Source organism: Lissotriton helveticus, chromosome 3_2 (assembly GCF_964261635.1).
Source record: "Lissotriton helveticus chromosome 3_2, aLisHel1.1, whole genome shotgun sequence".
Lineage (NCBI taxonomy): Eukaryota > Metazoa > Chordata > Amphibia > Caudata > Salamandridae > Lissotriton > Lissotriton helveticus.
This window is the reverse complement of record NC_136062.1, coordinates 221773176-221796033: the sequence shown is the minus strand read 5'-3', so window position 1 is coordinate 221796033 and position 22858 is coordinate 221773176. Positions and strand designations below refer to the sequence as shown.

Genomic DNA, 22858 nt, shown 5'->3' with positions numbered 1-22858 from the left:
TCCGGCCTTCTGCTACCCACTTACGGGTGAGAAAGGTCCTAATCGCGGAGTCCCTGTTCGGGCGCCATCTGATAAGCGTGGCTAAATACCACCCGAGTGACTTACCTCACTCACATATAGTTACCCAAAATGAGTCAGCCGGACAGTGGAGAAGAATAAACAAAGCAAGTTTATTAGGCCACAAACTCCCATATGAGAGGGCCCTATATCGACCTCACCCCTAAGAGTGTGCCGAGAAGGACTGCCTCACACCATCATAGTGATACATTATATTACGAGAAGGCAGAGTAAACACGCCCATAATGGAAAAGTACTGGTCCCCCAAGAGTGTGGACAATGGCCTCATACAAGAGGCATCTGCACCTGCAATAGCAACACTTGTTATCATCTCCCAAGGACACAGAGCCAGGCCGCTACATCTCCAGCACATGAGAACGGCCTGATAAGGAGTTTCGCTAGCAGGAGTTTCAGCTACAGTAAACCAAGAAATGAATATATGCTGACACGAGGAATTATTCCTATTCCTACGGGAGGGGGAATGAGCAAGTGCAGTTTGCACATAGAGAGAAATAATTCAAAATGGTGGCACACATGCTAAGCTAAGAACACTGAAATGATATCACACGCATAAGTGAATAACTGAATAATGAGAACATAAATGTAAATGCGTAAATGAAAGTAATTAGTTAGACACATTCCGCTAACTCATAAGCATAATGTACGAAGGGGGCGGGGCTTGGAATTGACGCCTATCAATAGCATGCCCGTAGTCAAGGAAATCCCAGAAGTTCGACATTTGATCCCATTCAGTCGGAAGGATCTGTTAGTTTAGGAAAGATCGGAGAGTTCCTGGACATTTTTGGGTACTCATGAAGGGTGTGGGCATTCATCGAAACCCAGGTATATGAGGGAACCCTCAGAGTATCGAGACACTTGTTGCGTTCCGGGAATCCTAGAAATCAGGGTACCTCAGTCCGCCTCAGCAGATGGAGGGGGGCTGAGAAGTGTGCAGGTGACATGTCTACAAGCTTCTATTCCTTTAGGTGTCAGCGAGTCCACTTAAGGAGCCGTTCATGGATACAAAGCCTGCTGAGCCAACCCAAGCGAGAAAACGAGAACAGAGAGAGAAAATGGATGAAACTACCAAAATACCCTCACCTTGTAGCAAACAGGCAGCAAAGGAGGGGGGATGAAAGGTCCTCACCTCAATTTTCTTTCCAGTTTATTTCCTCCACCCTTTGCCTTCAGCAGAGAGAGTGTGGGAGGGGGCACGGATGCACAGTGCATGGATGACTACACTGTCGCATGATGTGGCCCTGGAGGCCGCAATCACCTGACATGGCCCACGAGACTGCTACCGCACACTGCGGATCGACGGCTGCTGATTACCTCCTTCATGCGGTGACCAAAAATTGAATAAACATGGCTTGTGGGTTGTGGGAGCCGCAGGTGTTGTTTTCCGACAAAGGAGTGGCAGAGGTTGCATGTTTTTAATCAGTGACATATGGGTAAATAGAGAGAGGCAAAAGTTTTAGAGGTAAGCAATTTAACAATTTCCAAGGAACACTAGATCATTTAAGAGTCATTCCGGATTCCTACCATCCCCCACAGCTGTCCAGAAATAAGGCGAAATGCTGGATCTTAGAGCACATTTTTAGGTCTGGCCTACAGGCAGATTGTTTTTTCACCAATGTTATGTAATTATAAAACACACATAAAAAATAGATACCTATATTCATAGCTTGGACCTAGGCCTGCTGCTTCATGCTTGTGAGTTGCCAACTGTTATTTGCGTTTTGTTACCACTTACCACAGCCTACTGAAAAGTGTAATACATCATTGTACTTCTACCATTTACTCCCTTGAACTGTGTGAAGCTATTTTAATTGCTCATACCTCCTCACCAAGATTTATGATCAAGCCCCATGGCTTGTGAGCCAATACTTTCCTTTGCCAATGCTTTTGTCTTTACTTTGCATTCATTACAAAAAATGTAAGTCATCCTCGTGTGTTTATAGCATGTCTTCAGTTCTATTCATAGCGAGTGGTGTCTTTGTGTATTTATACCGTACCTTCGGTTACAGTTATTCATACCAGGGGCTGCCTTTAACTTTTCTTTTCATCCATCAGAATCATATGTTTCTGTGATGATGTCCAGTATGTGGATTAAATAAAGGGTTTATATAACAGGTCCAAGTATCGTTGTCTCCTAGGAGCGTCCATACTATTTAATTTAAATTATAAGCAATGGATATTTTTTATGTAACATTTGCATTACTATATTTAGGTGGCACGTTTATGTGACAACATTTTTTTCTTTTTATTTTGTGGCATATACCTACATTAGATTTTTTTTAACTATCAAAACGTCTTGACGAGGCCAGACCTATCGGCATTGCCAGTGCTTGTTTATTTCTGGTTTGCCAATGCTTGTTGCAAAGTAATTGCTATTATACCTTACGGTAGGATACTGAGGACGATCTGAACGCGGCACATAACGTTTTGATGTAATTTTAGCTCTGTATTAGCATACATGACAACATTTTAAAAGAGAAAAGTGTGAGAATCAAAACAAAAATCGGTAGAATGTATTTCTCCTATTGACGCAGAGGAAATTACAGACAGGAAGCCAACATAAAATCAATTTTGGTTTAAAAAAGACATGTAGGGCTTGCTAAGAATCATAATGTCTAAAAAGGGATTAGAATAACCTATGCTAACCCTGTAACAGAATTGCTAATGTGTTCTTGTATAAAATTAATAAAACATGTTTAGATAAAAAAAAGTCTCTCTTTTCTGAATCTCGTCCATTGGCATGTATGCACCAGTAACAAAAAACATTCAGCCTGATTTGGAAAACGGAATTATGGTCCCAAACAGCCATATGTCAGTAATTTCTGACCGAAATCCGGTTGCAAAACATTAAGCATTTATGGACTCCCAGGTTGGGGTGACAAGCCATAGGGCCTCATCCCCTTTATGAATTAAAAAAAAAAGTTTGCCGAGGAATAGATAGTGGTCCAGGACCACTGCCAACTCTCAAGCAAACATTTTAAACATTTAAACTTTTTTTAAACTCTTCCTCATTTCTTTAAAGGGAAATGGGCTGCTTTAAAAAAATACTTTATTTAAGTGGGATAACAGACATGGTGGTCTACTGACCCTAGCATGTCATTATCCCTGTGATAAATGATGGCATCCAATCAGAGTAAGTCCCAATTTACAATAAACCTCATTAATATTCATGAGTCATGAGGTAGGTCAGACTGCAACTCACTCCGTATGGTAATTTTGCGTACCAACATATTAAAACATAGGTGGTTGTTTACAAAATGTTTACACTGGTTGTAAAAATACAATGCTGCAATTGTTCAGTTTTTTTTTTAATTGTTGTTTTGCGCATTATTCCTATGCAGAAGGTTACACATGTACATCCCTCGGTAGAATTATGTACACACAGTAGACTACTTGTTGGTAAATAAATAGAAAGAGAAGATGTACTTACAAGAAGACTAAAGATGTAAATGTTATTGTATTTCTTGCAGATGTGATAAAAGCATCTGTGCTCAAAATGCAACTCCTCAATTGCTGCACAGAATACTTGATCATGGCTTACTTCACACTGAATGCACGTATATGGTTTACTTACACAGGATGTTTGCCTAATAGTAACTCCACATAGAATGTCTGCTCTTTGGTTACTTTACATAGGATACATGTTCTTCAGTTACTGATTGTCCATCAGTTAATCTGCGTAGGATTTCTGCCCATCAGTTACTCTTTGAGGAATACTTGCCCATCAGTTAATCTGCATGTGATACTGGCCCACCAGTTACCAGGCAGAGAATTTCTGTACATGGGTTACTGTGTAAGTGATATTTAACCATCAGTTATTCTATAGAGTGCCTATCAGTTACTGTGTCTAGTATCCGTACCCATCAGCTACTGTATAGACACACGTGTCCAATTAATTTGCATAAAATACTAGTTCATTCTTGACTGTGTACAGAACACTTACCCACCAGTTAATTTGTGCAGGACATTTGCCCAGTAGTTAGTGTGTACAGAATACTTGGCCAATAGTTGATCCGCATCGGAAAAGTGCCCATCAGTTAATTGTGTACAGAATATGTCTCCATCAGTGAATCTGTTTAGGATACCTGCCCGTCAATTACTGTGCACAGAATACTTGTCTATTAGTTAATTTGCATAGGATACTTGCCCAAAAGATGCTGCACATAGAATGTTTCTACATTATTTACTGTTGACCATCAACTATTCCATAGGAGTGCCTGAGATACGTATCTATCAGTTACTAGTATACCTAGCATACATGCTTATCAGTTACTGTGTACAGAATACTTGTCCTTCAGTTAATCTGCATGTAACACTTGTCCTTCAGTTACTGTGTACATACAGTTGCCCATCATTTAACCTGTGAAGGGCAATTTCCCATTAGTGGTGTGTACAGATTACTTGTCCAAAAGTTAATGTGCTTTCAATGCTTATCCTGTTACTGCACAGAGCATGGTAGTACTTGGTTTATTGTGACAGGGGTATTTGGTCATCAGTTATTCAGTAGGAGTGATTGGATCAGCTTGTCCTACAGGTACTTCACCCAAGAAGCTTGTCTATCAGCTTCTGTACCTCGATTGTTTTCCATCAGATACTCTACTTTGAAAACTTACCCATTGACTACTCTTCTTAGATGCTTTCACTTCATTCGCTGCGTTCAGTATACCCGGCAATTACTCTGCATTGAATTCTTGGGTAGAGGAGTGAGCATGCTTGCATGTGTACAGTATGCATTCTGGAGAGATATCTTAATGTTGTGTTACATTATTTACTAAATGTAAAAAAGCATAACTCTCACTAACTGGTGGGTTATGGTTGATGATGTCCAGGTTGGACAGAAAAGAATGAGGTGCTTGAGGTTCAGCGACATGCTATTATCACCTCACAGTGGTCTTTGACATAAGAGGTGGTGAGTAGCTCCATAGTTTGGCCAATTGGACCCCAAAGATAGTGCAACTTGGCTAGATTTGTTGTTGCAGGAAACTTCCAGTGCATACTGCATACAAACATCAAATATATGGGGGGCGTGGACAACAACACACGGAAATGGCTGCACACTAGCCAAGCTCACGGGGGACCAAGCCCTTTTTCCCCTAAAATCCGCTTTATAATCCGATAGTGTGGTGTCATACCTATGTCATCGAGATCCGTCACCTAAAGAAATGCTCCGGGGGACTCCAGCGACGACTCGCCGGTCACTGAGACCCAAGGACGCATCTGAAGCCTGCACATCTTATTTGAGCCAGGAACTGCAGTGGTGAGCAGCCTCGCCTAGACTGCAAGTGCAGGGGGCGGGGCGTGATATTGGAGGAGCTTCCTTCACGGAGACGCATTGGAGGCTGCAGTGCCGCCCTGCCTGTGCTGAGACAGGAACACCCGCATGGTGTGCTGAGGAGATCCGAGGCACCAAGGGGATGGAGCCTCACTGCAGGAGCACAAGAGGTGGAATCCGGGGCCTGAGAGACTCCGGCGGGGCCAGGATAGAGGCCCGCTTTGGAGGAAATACCCTGAGCGTTGAGAGGCTAAAATGAGGGGTAGAGACACAGTAAAGACAGAACATCTCAAAGACAGACCTCACGACCTAGTGTCTGCAAATATAGCCTAAAAAATGTTAAAAATGTGGTAAATCAAGAGAACGAAGAGAGATGAAATATACTTCTAATAAGGGTTGCCCCCTCCCCTCCGTGTGGTGAGAAGAGACTGGAGTCTATCGTTGTTGGAATGAAGCTCAGACAACAAAACTACCCAAATCTACTAATTCCAGTTCAGAGAGATATGAATACATAGGCCGGAAACACTGGATCCCGCCCACACAAAATAGTGAAAAGACTGGCAGCGCAAAGATAATTCAGACTTCCCCACCTCAGGGAAAACTGACAGACCATGGTGAATTCTCCCTGAATAGGCGGCGGGAGTGCCCAGGTGGTGGAAGATAGCAGATATACTCTGTAAGCAGCTGTCATCCAAAACCGATCATGTCGGGCAACAAAGGAGGGCACGGAACACACCAAACAAAAATAGATCAATACGCCCTACAAAAAGGACTAGAATACAAACGCAGTCAACTCAAACGCACAGTAGAAAAAGGGGAGCCAACACTAAATTATGTCATTGCGGCGATCAGCAAAGTCCAAACTTCACTAGAAGCACGAATAGATACAGTATCTATAGAGGTTTCAATAATATGAGCAGATTTGCGCAAATTGGGTGACCGAGTTCAGGAAGTTGAAGACACAACAAACCCGCTAAATGTAGTCACCAAGCTCCTTCAACAAGTCCACTGCTTACAAACCACAACTAAGACACTTGAAGCTAAACTGGATGATTATGAAGGCTGCTCCAGGAGGAACAATATAAGAATTATTGGGGTACCAGAATGGGCAGAAGGGCCAGCAATGGATCTCTTTGTGGAGGAATTAATCCTACAACAGTTACGACCCCGAGGTTTGTCAAATTACTTCTCCATTGAGAGGGCACATAGAGTCCTGTGGGGAAGGCCCAGACCAGGGGTGCCGCCAAGAAGGATTTTGGCCCGCATGTTTATTTTCCGAGACCGCGACGTCATACTGCAAACAGCATGTACAACTCCGCAAGTAGACGATGACAAAACACTAAGCACATTCTTCCCAGACTTCACGATCAATGTTCAATGGCAGGCGCAGCTTTCTCCAAGTCAAGAAGGCGCTCAGAGATAAAGAGCGCAAGTACGCAATGATGTTCCCCGCTAAACTGAGGGTGGAAGCACATGGCAAAACCTAGTTCTTCTCCGATCCTGAAGAGACTTGGGATTGGCTAGATGTATGGCGCACAGTGGGCAAAGCGAGTTCCTCTGAGACAAGACAGTAAAAGGCAAAAAACAGATAGAGAAAGCAGAAACAACCCGGTAGAGCACAAAGAAAACAAACAAGGGATCAGACAATGACAAGTGATATATTATCCCATGGCTTACTTCAATTTGCATCATAACCAAAATGACACTTTGTGGTCGCTGCAGCGAGCCATCCGGGATCACGTAGTGACTGATTGGTTTGTAGGAGGGTCTACATTAATATTGCGAGGACAAATGTATAAATGTAGATTTCTGGCTGCTCTCTTGAAACTAAGAAGAAAAGGAGATAATGAAACTTTATATGGGAACTGTAACTCTGGCACCATGCAACTGCAATAACTGGGAGGAACAGGGGGCGCCGGTTTCCGGGTGTCCTATAACTTCCTTAGTTTTTATGGGTAGGGATGACAGACACTCTGCAATGTTGGGAAGGGGGTCAGTTTTCGGACCGTCATGCACGGAGGCAGGGAGGGGGGAGGGAACACTCCGTATTTTCAGCAGATTGAAACACTGTTTTACAGCAAGTTGGGGTAGCTGTAATGTAAGGTATAGTCTAATAAGAGTAGCACACAGCGCACACAGCTTCAATTTAAAGTCACTCAAGAGAACCAGTCAACATCAGGGATGACATGCACACAGCAACATCATACACACAATGACACATTTTGTGATACAGGGAGATATACAATCAGTTATACCCACTATTGTGCCAACCATGTCCCCGGGTAGGACAGAATCCACTCTCAGGCATCTAACCTGGAATATTAACAGGCTGGGGGACAGGCTGAAAAGTGGGATAGCCCTTCAATGCTCGAGAAGACACACACCAGACATGGTATTGCTGCAAGAAACCCATCTAGTTGGCAACGCATGTAAAGCACTGAACAGAGGGGGATACAAATGAATCACCCATTCAGGCTTCACAACAGGCTCCAGGGAGGCAGGAATACTCCTGCATAACCAATGTCCGTATGTAGTCGTACGCACATAGACAAACCCACTGGGGTGATTTGCAGCCACCATAGGGATGTGGGAGGGCAAACACCTAAATATACTATCACTCTACATACCACCGGCGTTGCAGAGGGTGACCCTGCTTGGCTTGAGTGCATTACTCCTCGAATATACCAGAGGGAGATTTGATACTCCGAGGGGTTCTAAACATGACACTCTGTGGACAAAAAGACGGAAAAACCCCTAGACTGTGACCCAGTAAGAACTCTACACTATCTAGAAGCAATGGGTCTCGTAGACATCTGGAGAGAGAACAATCAACAGACCTGACAATTTACCTGCCACTCAGGGGCACATAACAGCCAGTTGCGTATGGACTATATCCTAACATTGGCACACCAACTGCCCAATTTTAGAGAAATCCAATATCTGGCAAGGGGAATATCAGATCATTCACCAGTTTGGCTCACTTATACTAATGGAACAAAACTAGCCCAGAATACAATCACCCTAAACCCCTGGTACTTAAGGCTCCCACAAATACGATACAAACTAATTCAAACCACAGAAAACTACTTTAAAGAAAATAAAGACTCAGTCTCCTACTTACATATTCTCTGGGAAGCATTCAATGCAGTAAATAAGGAACAGGCACTCTCCTTGACGGTCAAGCATAAAATAGACCGAAAGAAGGAACTTACAGACTTAGAATTCAAGATTCTAGAGCGAGAATCCCAAATTTTCAAATCAAACAGCGTAGAGGCCAATCATGCGCTGGCTATCAAAGAAAAAGAATATAAAAATAAAGTAAACATAGAAGCTTAAAGGAAGTGACTGACAGTAGTCCACCAAATATATGAAACTAGAGATAAAGCCGGGAAACTACTGGCATGGCTAGACAGGCATGAACAAGCTAGCAGATGGGTGGCATATCTGAAATCTCAATAATAAGAGATCCCAAGGGAATAGTAGAGACATTTGCAATACACTTTAGGAATCTATACACACCCACCACCACAGCCACACCAGACGACTCGAGAGAACTACTTACAGAAATACGTCTCCCCTCCCTGACAGCGGACAACACTACTCCACTGGACGCTGATAGTACAGACGAGGAAATCACCAGGGCAAATAATAGTATAGAATCCGGGAAAGCAATGGGGCCTAACAGTCTTCCAAATGAATTATATAAATGTGTAGCTAACAAAATTGCACCATACTAGAGAGAAATAGCGAAGTAGAGAAGTGTGGCTCAATGGTTAGAGCAGGCAGACCTTGATGCAGAGCTCTGGCCAGGGACCAGGGTTCGATTCCCGCCTCGGCGGGTCTCCGGCTCATTAATTCCCCAGACTGGATATTCTCGCCTCAGTGCCTGTTCTGATCATGGGTCCCATGCTGCAACTCTGGGCAATAGCTTGCTTAGTCTCCACAACGGCCCCAAAAGCGCTGGGATGCCTGGCTGCACCTGGGGGGTGCCTAGGAGTGGACATTTCCCAGGAAAGCCAGGAAGGGTTCCTAAGCGGTATACGGACAGCGCCGGGACACCTCCGGTGGAGGTAGCTGTGCGCTTTACAAATTCCGACATTTACATTTACATTTACAAATGTATGAAGAGTGCACACAACTGGGTTACCTACCCCAAGACTAGAGAATTGCTACCATTGTAGTTCTCCACAAATAGGGTAAGCCAGCGGAACTCTGTAGCTCATACCGGCCCATAGCACCGGCATGCCGGTTATCACTAGCCTTGTGCACCTGGATCAATCTGGCTTCATGCCAGGAAGAAACACAGCATTAAACCTTCAACGTCTACACGGAATGCTGGGCAAAAATTATACCATTAAAGAGGCAGCAGCAATACTATCACTGGATGCCCAAATGGCCTTCGATACCATTGAATGGCCATATCTATTCGCTGTACTAGAGTTGACTAGGCTTTGACCTCAAATATATAACCTGGGTTAAGCTATTTTACGCGCATCCTTTAGCTCACGTGGTAGTGAATTGACACACCTCACGCGCCTTCCGCCTCAAACGAGGTACACAACAAGGGTGCCCGCTCTCGCCCTTGATTTTCGTCCTAATGCTAGAGCCTCTTGCAACTTGGACTAGAGGAGACCCAATAATCCGAGGTCTGCAGTGGACAGTGGGATGAGAGGACAGAATCTACCTATATTCAGATTATTTCCTCCTATACATGGCATTACCTCACTCATCTATAAGCAGGGTCATACAAATCTTCACTAATTTTGGAGAAAGTATGTAGCCTTGCGACAAGAGCGGTTGACCTCAAAGCTGGGGAACCAGGTTCAAGTCTCGGCAAGTCTCGGCAACGATACTGTGAATCTAGGCAAATCACTTAATCTCCCCGTGCCTAACAAAAAAAAATGAATGTGTCCATTTGTAACAAGACGGATGCTCACGTAAAGCGCTCTGATACCCGATGTCTCGGGTCTAGTTCGCGCTATATAAAACTCTAAAAAAACAAGTACCCAGGTTACACTATTAACTGGTAAAAATCAGTATTCTTCCTACTTCAAGGCCTCATCACAAAATTACAAGCAGGTTGCACATTGACGGTGACTGAGGAATAATTTCGCTATTTGAGGATCTGCACGGGGATCTTCACTCTTCTACACATACAACCTCCTCGGCCCATTAAAACAGTTAGAAAATGACACAAAACACTGGAGAATGTTAGCATTGTCCGTATAGGTCGCGCTACCATTTTTAAAATGATGGCATTGCCAAGGTTTATGTATACCCTACATAATACATCATTCTTTATACCAAACACATACTTCTCCTATATCAAGAATGAAACAAGAGCACTGCTATGAGAGGGAAAACCCCTGAGGATTGCCACATGTAAATTGGTGAAGGAGTGGTACGATGGTGGTATAGCCGTCCTGGACATCCGACTATATTATTGAGCTACTCAACTAGTAATAATTAATCAATGGATATGTGGCCCACACTCGTATGCCGCATATCTAATGGAGAAATTCCTGATGGATCCTAGAAGTTACAGACAGGCACTATATACGAACCCTAAACGACAAGTACTATCTGGGCCAACGCAACAAACAGTCCATCTCTGGCACACAGTAACAAAACAGCTGGGATGGGAAAATAAAATAACTCAGTCTTCACCATTAGGGACACGGAAATACCCGGAGTTATGAACAAACAGCCGGGGTTCGACAAATGGGGCAGGATAGGCATCTCTAAAGTAGGTGATATATGGCAACAGTAAAGATCAAGCTCTTAGATGAGTTGCGATAAGAATTTGATATGGCAGTATCCGAGACTAACCGGTATCTACAAATCAGACATGCACTAATGTCAGCCCTACCTTCAGGATCAGACCTTCCAGAATCGTCCCAGCTAGAGGACAGACTACTATGCAACTGCATTGACGGTATAGCTATATCGTCGTGTCCGACCCCCTTAAAAAATTATGAGAGCAATGGTAGGTTAATATAGGAGTACTAGAAGATGAAAACTGGTAGGAGGCGCTCCCTTCACCTAGAGAAGTTGCCATAAACTCCAGGCTAAAATTAATACAACTCAGAGTCCTACATAGAGCCTATTACTCCTGTAATACTATGACAAAAATGAAACGAAAAGATGACCCAACATGTAGCCGACAATGTAAGGCAGAAGGCACATTGTTCCACATTCTGTGAGAATGTCCTTTCAACCAAATGTACTGGAGGGCGAAAGTGGCACAACTTCATAAAGTAACAGGCAAGAAAATTCAACAAACACCACAACTATATCTGCTCAATATATGGGGACCAACAGACCTCAATAGTAAGGAATGTATTCTGGTCACGCTTTGCTATAACCAAACGAAACATTGCGCGAAAATGTAGAGTGGATGCTCCACCCACCTTTGCAAAATGAGAGAGGGATATGGACTAGGCAATGGTGGCAGAAAGGGTAGTCTATGATAACAGAGGGTGCCCCAAGAAAAGGGAACAAATCTGGAGCAAGTGCAACACACACAGGGGACAGATATGTGCCCCAATAGTACTTGAGAATGGGAAAACCCCCAGGCAGAGGTCAAGAAGGAGGGTATAAAAAATTGTAATCTTCTAATGTGAAAACTACTCATAAATGGGCATTGATGCCATAGAGGCAATGATGTGGGGTGGTATTGTTAATTGCTGTAACGATAAAGTGTGTGCAAGCTTAACAATAAAAATACTTTAAAAAACAAATCAAAGCAATATACATCGTGAGGATTCCTTCCATGGTAGATGCCCAGTTACATACAGCACAGTTACAAGCCAACTATGTGCAGCCTACACTCCTCGATGCAGCATAAAGCTCGTACACAACTTTGGAAATATACCTTATTCTACATCTGTATCACACCACGCTATTCCTTGCCATGCAATGAAATGCAATAGAGTTTTTCACTGACCTTCAATCCTGACCTGCAGAACACCGCACTATTAAGATCATACACAGAATTCTGCCAATGCGGCACACAGAATAATCCAGACAGCCCCTATGGCTCTAGTACTGATTTTCCTCATTAATACAGTCCTATGACCCAAGGTATCGACAGCATTTTTTATAGTCCCTTTCTGGGTGTACATTACCTCTTTCATCCATTTTCTTTCCAACAGTTTCTCTCTTCTGTAGTCAGCATATTTTTGTGCCCATTTCCCGGTTTTATGTCTTTTGCGCTTGTTCCGCTGTCGATCTTTGCTCGAGGTTTTCTCTCATTTGCATCTGTTAGTGCTCTCTTCTTGGGATCTAATTTCTCTCCACTTTGGTATTTATTTTTGCCTCTTTCAGCATGCACATATATCTCGTGGACTATCACGGCCACTCACTGACCTCACCATGCATAAGGAGATTCACTGATCCAGCATTACAGTTGGTCATGAAGACAGACAAATTGATAATGGGATGGGGCATGTTCATGTAAGACCTTGCAGGATAGGGCGCGTTCTTCAGAAGCCGGTCACAACTTCACATGAATGTATTGCATTATGGCCTATGAATTTAGATCTCAAACTTATATAGGCGTACCTCAGACAATCAAGTAATAAGGATTCTGATTGACCATCTATTCGCAGAGCATGTTAATTTATAATACAGTCAGAAAGAGAAAGATCCATGTCAACCCAATGGTACAAACTTCAGAATAATGATTTTAGGTACTTTACATTTTATATTACTTCAATTCTATTTATTTGAGTCTGCAGAACAATTTACGAATTAATATGTGCATTCAATTCAGTATGCACATAACTTAATTGTTATTTTTTTCAAGGGGCAACTGAGATTCTTGACTTTTAATATGCTACAGAATTTTATGGGACATGATGATAAACATGTTTTAGCTTTTCATTGAAGATCCTTTCTTTTGTTTGTATTTTAAATCCAATTTCTAATAGGGACAGTCTATTAGTAAAGGCCTTTTGAGGTACACAGAGCAGCACTACTTTAGTACACTTTAAGGTACTTTTACACGCCTTTGTGAAAATTCCCCAAAACAATTTAAATGGAAGTAAATTAGGAAAATGTAGGAAATATCAATGTGTTATTAGTACAAATAGGAACGTACATTTTCATTAAGCAACTTCCTTTAAAATTGAATTTCTAAATTCTTCCTCTGAACACATTTATCCTAGTAATATAAATGAAGAATCTTCTCTCGTGTTTGGGCTACAAGAAGGTGCCATGGTCTGGTCCTCACTCAGTTAGGTGTATTCATCTATTTTCTCTTGCAAAAACTGCTAGTACAGATGTATTTAAATCTGTTCACACTAAGTTAATAATTAGGGTCTATGTTCCAGGAAAGGATTGCTACGACTAGTACCAGGTGTATTAATATTTATTTCCGTATAGTACCTCTAATCGAGGCTCTCTAGTGAGAGTATATGGATGTTTGGATGGATGTGGACACAATGTACTTGTTGAGAATTATGTACTTAATCTTAAGTGCAACAGGACAATTGAAATGAATGTGTCCTCAAGCAAAAGAAATATTTGAACACACAGGTTTGTGCACAATTTTAGTTTATAGTGAAATGTGGGCATTCCAGTGTCTTTGTTAATCCCTGGCACGACAGTAGTATACTTCAAATAGTTTTTTTTTCTGGCGAGATAAGGGGCATAATAGGATGCAATCTGCATTTATTCTATCTGTTAAAGATCGCATGACAGTTTTTCTATTCCACTATAAGAAATGGATATTTACAACATTTGAAGCAGCTTTTCGATATTTGTGCAAAACCATAACCAGATTCTTTTTTCCTTTCGTAGTTCAAAGAAGCCTAGCCTATTTCTCATAATTTTTTATCTGTGATTTTGCCACTTTTGTTATTACCTCTATTATTACCATTATTTCAGGCTGTGACATGCCTGCAGTTAAACGTGTCAATTTTTCTGTAATATGCTTCTGAGATCTTTTCCTAGAATTATCTTTGCAATAAGGCATTGCTTAGATTTCCCCGTTGCCTCTATCAGTTAGTTTGAATTGGTACCTTTTTTTGTTTTCCTATGTACTAGCAGAGTTATTTTATCCATTGCTAAGCATCTTTTTTTGAGATAGCCGCCAGCTTGAAAACCTGTGCTTGAAATTGCTAGATTCTAATTGAATGTAGTCTCCTCAATACAATGTATTCTGTTTCTTGGAAACTCCCTCAACTGGGAGTTTGGACTAGGCAAGTGGTTGCTTTTTGCATGAATAATTGAATTGTTGTTTGTGGGCCTCATATGCAGCCTGAAAGATAGGTGATTCTCTGACGCATAAAATTAATAATCCAAAAAATAATGGATACTGCACCGCAGGAGAATGTAAGTCTCTGCTGTAGTTGTCATTGCTCACATACGTTATGTTATGTACTTTTTAAGATGTGCCTTCTAGTTCACATTAATGTTATAAATAACGCATCCCCAGAATACAATTAGATGCTCTTTTTCTTTTCGTCACACCAGACCTACCTCCTCTTAAACCAGCATATCAGCAATTTGACATAAAAATGAGTGATCTTGGTGCCCATCGCTCCACTGTGTCTTCAAAGGCAAATGCCACCATCAAAGTACTTTTTTTTTGTGTAAAATACATCTTCTTGAGCATCTTACTGCTTTGTGTATTACAATTAATAGATTTTGTATAAAGGTGGGATTTTAGTAGTGTTAGTTCCATTTCGCAAACGATTAATGTGTAAAGAATCTGGGCATTCAATGTAGCTTGTGAATAGCTAGGTTTCTAAGGGAGTTGGTCCAGTCTTTTCAGAAAGCACCTACTATCTTTGACAATTGTTTGATGTGCGTATCTATTAATTTATAAATTCTGAGATAATTTCAGTAAATTAGCAAATTCTCATATCAGATTAAAGATCTGCTTAGTAGCCTAGAGCATTTCATTTTTTATTCCCTTCTTTTTGGTCTAAAAATTATCTTTGCTTGCTTTAGGTATTCCATAACAGATTAATACTGCAAAGGAATTACGTATGACAATGGGGTTGTAACTTGATAAATTATAGATTCAACTCTCACCTCGTCATCTTTTGTAGCTGTCAGATAACTTGCTCACATGCAACACAAAGGTATGTAAGGTGCAACAGAGGTACAGTCTAAAACAAACACCTGTATATGTGAGCTCTGTGGCCCATTATTACATTTCATATCAGAGTCTAGCTGCAAGACACCCAAAACAATTTTCACACTTTGAAAAAACACAAGTGGCATAATGGTAAATGTTGGAGAGCCGGTGGTTAATAGGGTACATGTTGAATATTGAATGGTTCCGTCATCCGGTGCTTCAGAACACACTTCTGAGGCACAATTGGTACCGTCCTATACATTTAACTCCTTAATGAACCATCCCTCGTGTTCGGCACAAGGGAATCTGAAGCCTGATCCAAAAAAGTAGTATATTTTTAGAACTTTAGCAAATGCATTACATGGAAGTGGAAACTAGTGGCCTTACCCTGCAATAGCCGAACAAACAAAGGCAGAAAGTAGATTGATTAACACATAGGATTGAACTTATAGAAATTCTTTTTATTGATGGGCTCCTGTTAACAACTGATTCTCACCACAGGCTGAAAAATAAGCGAAGACCCCCTCCATCCAACGCCCCTTCACCTGGGGACCTTCCAAACTCAAGCTCAGACACAAACCTGTTCCACAATCCCAGATTAGATCCTGAGATAAATAGTCGAAAAACATTGCCTACTTCTTACCACTTATTGAATTCCCACAGGCATATAGTCCAGATGTATGGAACGTGTGGAAGGACTCTCTGTGGACAAGTGGATGAAGTGCCCCTTATCCAACCATAGTACTCCAGGATGTTAAACACTGCTGAGGGTCAAACTCTTTAAATTCTGCAATCCAGAAAAAGATTATACCCCCAGACATGGGCAACTCTGTGCAGTCGCCACCATTCATAGCCACACATCAGTGCTTCACCTGTAAATAAATAAGTGCCAGGGCCCTCGTCAGGAGGCCACTGCAGGTTTCACCACTCATTGCTCTGCCAGCACTGCCATTGACAGTACCAACACAACTTTACTAGCCATCACAGTTCTACAAACAGGACCAATCAGACTATTCCAGGCCCCTAAAGCTATAACAATGGCTTGGGCAGCAGGAATTAGTCATTTTCAGGTATATTAAATTAATATACAACTATTGTTGCACTTATTTGTAAATTAGACAAACAGTGCCACCATGTGGCAGACTGTTCTAAGTGCCGGTGTTGACAATTAAATGCCAGTGCTGAGTACTGGAAACCACTGGTTCAATTTAAGCACTGCCACCCATAATCATTGTGAAAATTACTAGTACTGATGAAATTACTTTTAGCCGTTCTTTTTTTTTGAAGATTGTAAGCGAGGTGTACCCGCTCATACAAAATGTATTATGATACAATAGTAGCCACCATCTTGGACAGGTCATTTCATTCCAACGACTATATCCCACATCAACTCTAATGTCTAACAATATTGATATATTTCAATTAATTGCTGTCTCATAACAATTTTTTTTCAATTTTAAACAATGTTATCCATTGTTCATTAATGACTAAAATTACGAGCCTATATAGTTTGATCCGGTTAACTCGGTTATGGCAGCCATCTTGGAAAAGTTTTCTCCTGGATAGCGTTATTTCACATATGGACAAGTGTCTTGCAGCAAAATAATAAGCAATTGCTTCATAACACAATTACAGGTTTTTAAACAGCATTAGCCAATATTCACTGCATAAGTATAATTTCATGAATATATACTTATATCATTTTATAATATGTTTTGCTCTATGTATTGCCGTATAATACAATCCACCACAGGAACCTTTATTGTCCAGCTCAGGTGGGCACTCTGATGTATTAAATTTTGCCATGACTCACAATCAGTTTATACCTCACTAGATCATTTCAATCCAATCAATACTATAGTTAACAAAATGACCAATATAAACAGTCTCAAAGTTCATGGTCTGGTGACTTATATATTCAATATATTTACATAATAAACAAATATTTATCAACATAAGAAGACATCAAATTTTGCACTATTAAATGAATCAAAAAGAAGAAAAACTGTGAAGCACCACCACCTGTGAAAAAATATAAATAAACAGTGTTATAGTTAAAAACTATAAAACTCATCTGAAAAGAATTACCCAAATGGATGGCAAGTTCTTCACTATATATCGAATGTAGATTTGTCAGATAGCTCCTTGTTGGCAGGACACTGGCTTCCCAGATCTGGGATTTCCTTTAGCAACCTATTACAATATAGTTATTTGATTTAGTCAATCAATCAATCATTTATAAAGTGCAGTAAATCCCTCATGAGGGTCTTGAGGTGCTGGAGAAGTTTACTGCTGTGTGGTGGTCTTCAATCGAACATCCAGGTCTTGCGTTCTTTACTGAATTGCTGGAGGGATTGGATGGTCCTGAGGTGAAGGGGAAGGTTGTTCCATGTCTTGGCCACCAGGTGCGAAAAGGAGCTTCCTCCGTGGTTGGTCAGCGGATCAGAGGGGTGTCTGTGAGAAAGAGGGAGGCAGATCGGAGATGTCTGGCCAGTTGGTGGAAGGTCAGGCATTTGTTGAGATATGCTGGTCCTTCGTTGTGCAGGGTTTTATAAGCACATGTCAGCATCTTGAAGTAGCATCTCTTCTGTATTGGGAGCCAGTCTAGTTTCCTGAAATGGGTTGTGATGTGGGTCCTTCTAGCGAGGTCGAGGGTGATACTTGCTGCTGTGTTTTTTATTGTCTGAAGTATCTTCAGGAGGCATGCTGTGCTTCCTACGTAGAGTTTTTTTTTCAATATTCCAGTCTGTTGGTGATGAGGGCATATGTGATGGTCTTTCCAATGTTAACTGAGAGCCACCTGAAGATCTTGCAGCGCATGCAGAGGGTGTGGAAACAGGTGGATGAGACTGCGTTAACCTGCTTTTTCATCAATAGCTTGCTGTACAGGGTGATGCCGAGGTTGCGAGCATGATCTGTTGGGCCGGTGGTGGGCAGAGTTCTACAGGCCACCATGTGTTATTTCAGGGTGAGGTGTTGTTCATGAAGAAGAGGCCTTCAGTTTTGTCATTGTTGAGTTTGAGACTGTTGTCTTCCATCCTTTCCGCGACATTTAGCATTCAGGTGTGGTACTTGGCTCTTGTGGTGGTGAGCTCTTCGATCAGGGAGATCATGAGCTGGGTATCGTCGGCATAGGAGATGATGATAAGTCTGTGTGATCTGACGGTGTGTTTCAGGGGGTTCATGTAGGTGCTGCAGAGAGTGGGGCTCAGGGACGATACTTGGAGAACTCCGCAGATGATGTTCTTGGGCTGTGATGGGAATGGTGGGAGATGGATTTTCTGAGTTCTTCCCGAGAGGAATGATGCAATCCATTTGAGGCCATGCCACTGGAGTCTGATGTTTTGAAGCCTGTTGATCAGGGTGAGATGTGAGACAGCATCCATCACTGCTGTCAGGTCCAGGAGCATTTATTTATTTATTTATTTGCAAGCTTATACCGCGCTGGGAATCGACTCCCTGGGGAGTATCTCCGCGCCTTTGGCAACATCAGAAAGCAAATAGCCCTGTCATGTGTTAATAATGTACCACAGTATCAATAGTTGAATAAAAAAGTTTTTTACTTTTTCCTGAAAGGAAGATGTTCCCTGCAAGCTCTGATTTCCAATGGAAGTTCATTCCAAAGTTTCGGGCCTGCCACTGAGAGAGCTCTACCACCTTGTCGTGTTTTCCAGAATCTGGGGACACATAATAGTTCATGGTCTCCAGATCTCAGAGTTCTTGCGGGGATATATGGGATGAATTTCTTAGTTAAGACCTCCGGACCACTACCAGACAGGCACTTGTGGATAGTGCAACAAGTTTTAAACAGCACTCTCTGTTTTATGGTGAGCCAGTGGAGTTTTTTAAGAAGCGGTTTTGAAGGAGTCCTGGCCGGGGCATTAAGAACAAGGCGGGCAGCCGTGTTCTGCACAACTTGAAGTCTAGCAATGACCCCTTCATTGGCGGCTAGCAGCAGACCGTTGCAATAGTCCAGTCTACTCAGCACGAGTGACTGAACTAAAGTTTTTCTGGTGGAGTCGGGTAGCATGGGGAACACCCTACGGAGAAGACCAATGACATGAAAACAGGAGCCTACTACATAAATGGCGTGATGTTTTAAGGTAAGCTCCTGATCCAGTTTGACTCCCAGATCTTTCACTACCATTTTTGGCTCTGGGACTGAGCCAAGGTCACAGGGCCACCAGTCCGGAGTCCACAGTCGTTTTGCTTCCCCAAAGAGCATCACCTCCGTCTTGGAGACGTTGCACTGAAGGAGATTTGCTGCCATCCAGTGTGCCACTTCTTTCATCCCTTGGGCAAAGGAGTGGCGCACTTCAGGAGTCAAGATTTTAAAGGGAAAGAGGAGTTGTGTGTCGTCTGCATACGATACAGGGATAAACCCGTGGGATCTAACGATGTTAGCTAGGGGTGCCACATAGATATTAAATAACGTAGGGCTCAAGCAGGAGCCCTGTGGCACCCCCTTTGAGATCTCCACCTCCTCTGACTGGTAAGAACCCAGTATTACTCTCTGAGTGCGTTTGCTGAAAAAACTCCTCAGCCAAGCCAGCGCCTTGCCACCCAGACCGATGTTAACTAGTCTGGAGGTCATGATCTCGTGTGACACCGTGTCAAACGCCGCTGACAAATCTAATAGCACCAGGACAACGGAGTACCCTTATCCTGAGGCATGCGAAGATTGTCAGTGACGGACAGCAAGGCGGTCTCGGTGCTGTGCCTAGGCCTGAAACCCGATTGAGAGGGATCTAGTCCCCCTACACTCTCAATGTAGTTGGATAAATGCCGGTTAACAAACTTCTCGGCCAGCTTCCCTAAAAAAGGGAGAAGAGAGATGGGTCTCAGGTTCGTGAGGTCCGTCCATGGGATGGAATTGTTCTTACGTAGAGGCCTCACCAAAGCACGCTTCCAATTGAGGGGAACATCACCTGATGCTAAGGATAGATTAAGCACCTGTTGAATCCCTATTCCTAGATCATCCCTTAGAAGAGACATGATCCGAGCTGGAACAATATCTAACGGGCAACCACTCTTAGTTTGATTGATTAGAGTGTCAATTTCCTCGATAGATATAGGGGGGAATTCAACAAGTTTATTAGCATTGACTTCTGTTATGCAGGGGTGCAGTGGAGCCATACTATCCACAGTTCTCAAGATGTTGGAGGAGGAATTTGAGGCTAAGATCTTTGCATAAATGCCTTCTATTTTCCTTACAAAAAAACTGCGAGATGTTGTTGCAAAGTACTTGGGACTCAGTGCCCTCAGTTTCACAGGCTGCAGGCTTAACAAAGGTCTGTAAGATCTGATAAAGGACTTTCACATTTTTACCTGCTGCTGTTATTTGGTCTGCTATATGATGTTTGCGAGCAGATCGAATAGCTTTATGGTAGTTTTTCTGGGCAGTCCTATAAATGACTTTATCCTCAGCCTTATGAGGGGCTCTCCATAATTTTTCCGATTTCCGTGCCGTAATTTTTAGTTGCCTAAGATCATCTGTGTACCAGACTTCTTGTCTTGGGGCAGGACGGGGTTTGTATGTTCTAAAAGGAACAGCATGATTAATGGAGATAGCTACTGCTTCATTGAGCGCGGTTAGTGAGGGATGCCGTTTTGCCGCATTCCAGGAGCGACCTGATCTCATCTGTGGCTGCAATCAGGGCTATCTCTGTGCTGTGGTTGGCTCAAAATTCAGATTGGAAGGGGTCAAATAGGTTGTGGTGCTCTAGGTGGTGGATGAATTGCCAGTTGATCACTTTCTCAAGGACATTTGGGAGCAGAGAGATAGGCCGGAAGTTATTCAGTTTGGCTGGGTCAGTGGATATTTTTTTTAGGAGGGGCCTAACCTCTGCGTGTTTTCCAGTCCTCAGGGAAAGAGATGTTCAGGACTTTCCTGAGTTCATTGCCGATTGTCTTGCTTCCAAGGTTGAAAACGTGGTGGGGGCAGGGATCCATGGGTGCCCCTGAGTGAACGGAGTGCATGATGGAGATGGAGATGGTTCCTTGTGTGGTGAGGATGTCCCATTGGGTGCGGATGTGTTCAGGGTTTGTGTCCATGGGGGTTATATAATGTTATAATGGATTCTGTTGCAACGCATGCTTTACTACGCATGTGTTACAACGTGAACGCCTTTACCACGCATAACCTTTACCACGTACATGCCTTTACCACACAAGCCTTTACATCGATTTTCGTTGTACAAGCGTGAATGTATTAGGTATAATCGTAGTAAAGGTGCATGCATGGAAAAGGCTACGTGTGGTAACGATGTATGCATTGCAACGCATGCGTACTAAATGCTATGTGGTGAAGCAGCCACATTGTTATGGCTGTTTCCCACCTATGGGTATCAGCTAGTTGTTAATTTTGGTGGCGGAGGATGGGGGACGAAGTTTTTGTATATGGCTAAGATCTTGCATTGGAAGAAGTCCACAAGGGTGTTGCATAGTTCCTGGGAGGGTGTGATGTTGTTTTCATTGGCCGTGGGAATGGAGAATTCCTTCCCGATGGTGAAGAGTTCCTCGCTGTAGTTTGCGCTGGCTTCATTGCGGTCTGCTAAGGTGTTCTTCTTAGTTTCTTTCAGGAAGTGAAGGTGCTCTTTGAGTGCTGTCTTGAAGGTGGTGCAAGTTTTCGTGTTATTTGCTAATGCGCCACTTCCTTTATAGTTGTTGGATGATGACCTTGGTGGTTTTCAGTTCCTCTGTAAACCATCTGGCTGTTTTGGTTGGTCCTTTGGCTGTCTTTGTAAGGGGCAATTGTGTCAGCACATTCTGTGATCCATCGGAAGAAGTACCTTGCTGCTTGTTGTGCGTCAGGTGTTGAGTCTTTTTCCAAACTTTGTGCGTGGATCTGGGGGGGCATTGGTGGGTGAAATGGATGCTGTAGTGGTCAGTCATGGTAAGTTGTGTGGTGTAGATGTAATCAACTCTCTCGCTGGAAGAGAGGATGGGGTTGAGTATATGTCTGTGACCAGTTGTTTGAGATCGATTTAGTGGGTTAAACTGAACAAAAATCCATCTACCAAGACTAAATAGGTGGAGACTGTACCGTGTGGATATCAAATGTGGGGTAAATTGCAAAAAAATTGCTTTAATTAAATGGAATCATGGAGAAGCTGTACTGCTGACCCCAGCTGACCACCTTCCCTCTGATGACTGTGAATCATACTTTGCCACAGTTTATGACCTAGCTCGTATATATTCATCAGGTAAGTGAAATTGTGACCCACTTCCATTTGCTATTTTGTGATCGGACATATAGCTTGGTTTGCAAAGTACCATAGGATTTGCAAAAAGTCAGTTTGCAAATTGCAACCACTTTTTGCAAATCCTATCTTAGCGCATCAAGCCATATCTTTTCAGAATTTTAGTAATAACATATGCTAAATGCATTGGACATGTAGCAAATGACAGTGGAAAAGGAGGCC

General features: G+C 42.5%; 1 protein-coding gene across 2 annotated transcripts in view; it reads left to right on the top strand.

Annotated features, from left to right (window-relative positions):
- LINGO1 (leucine rich repeat and Ig domain containing 1) overlaps positions 1 to 22858 on the top strand; it is a 981448-nt gene that overhangs the window by 853783 nt on the left and 104807 nt on the right. The window lies entirely within an intron of this gene.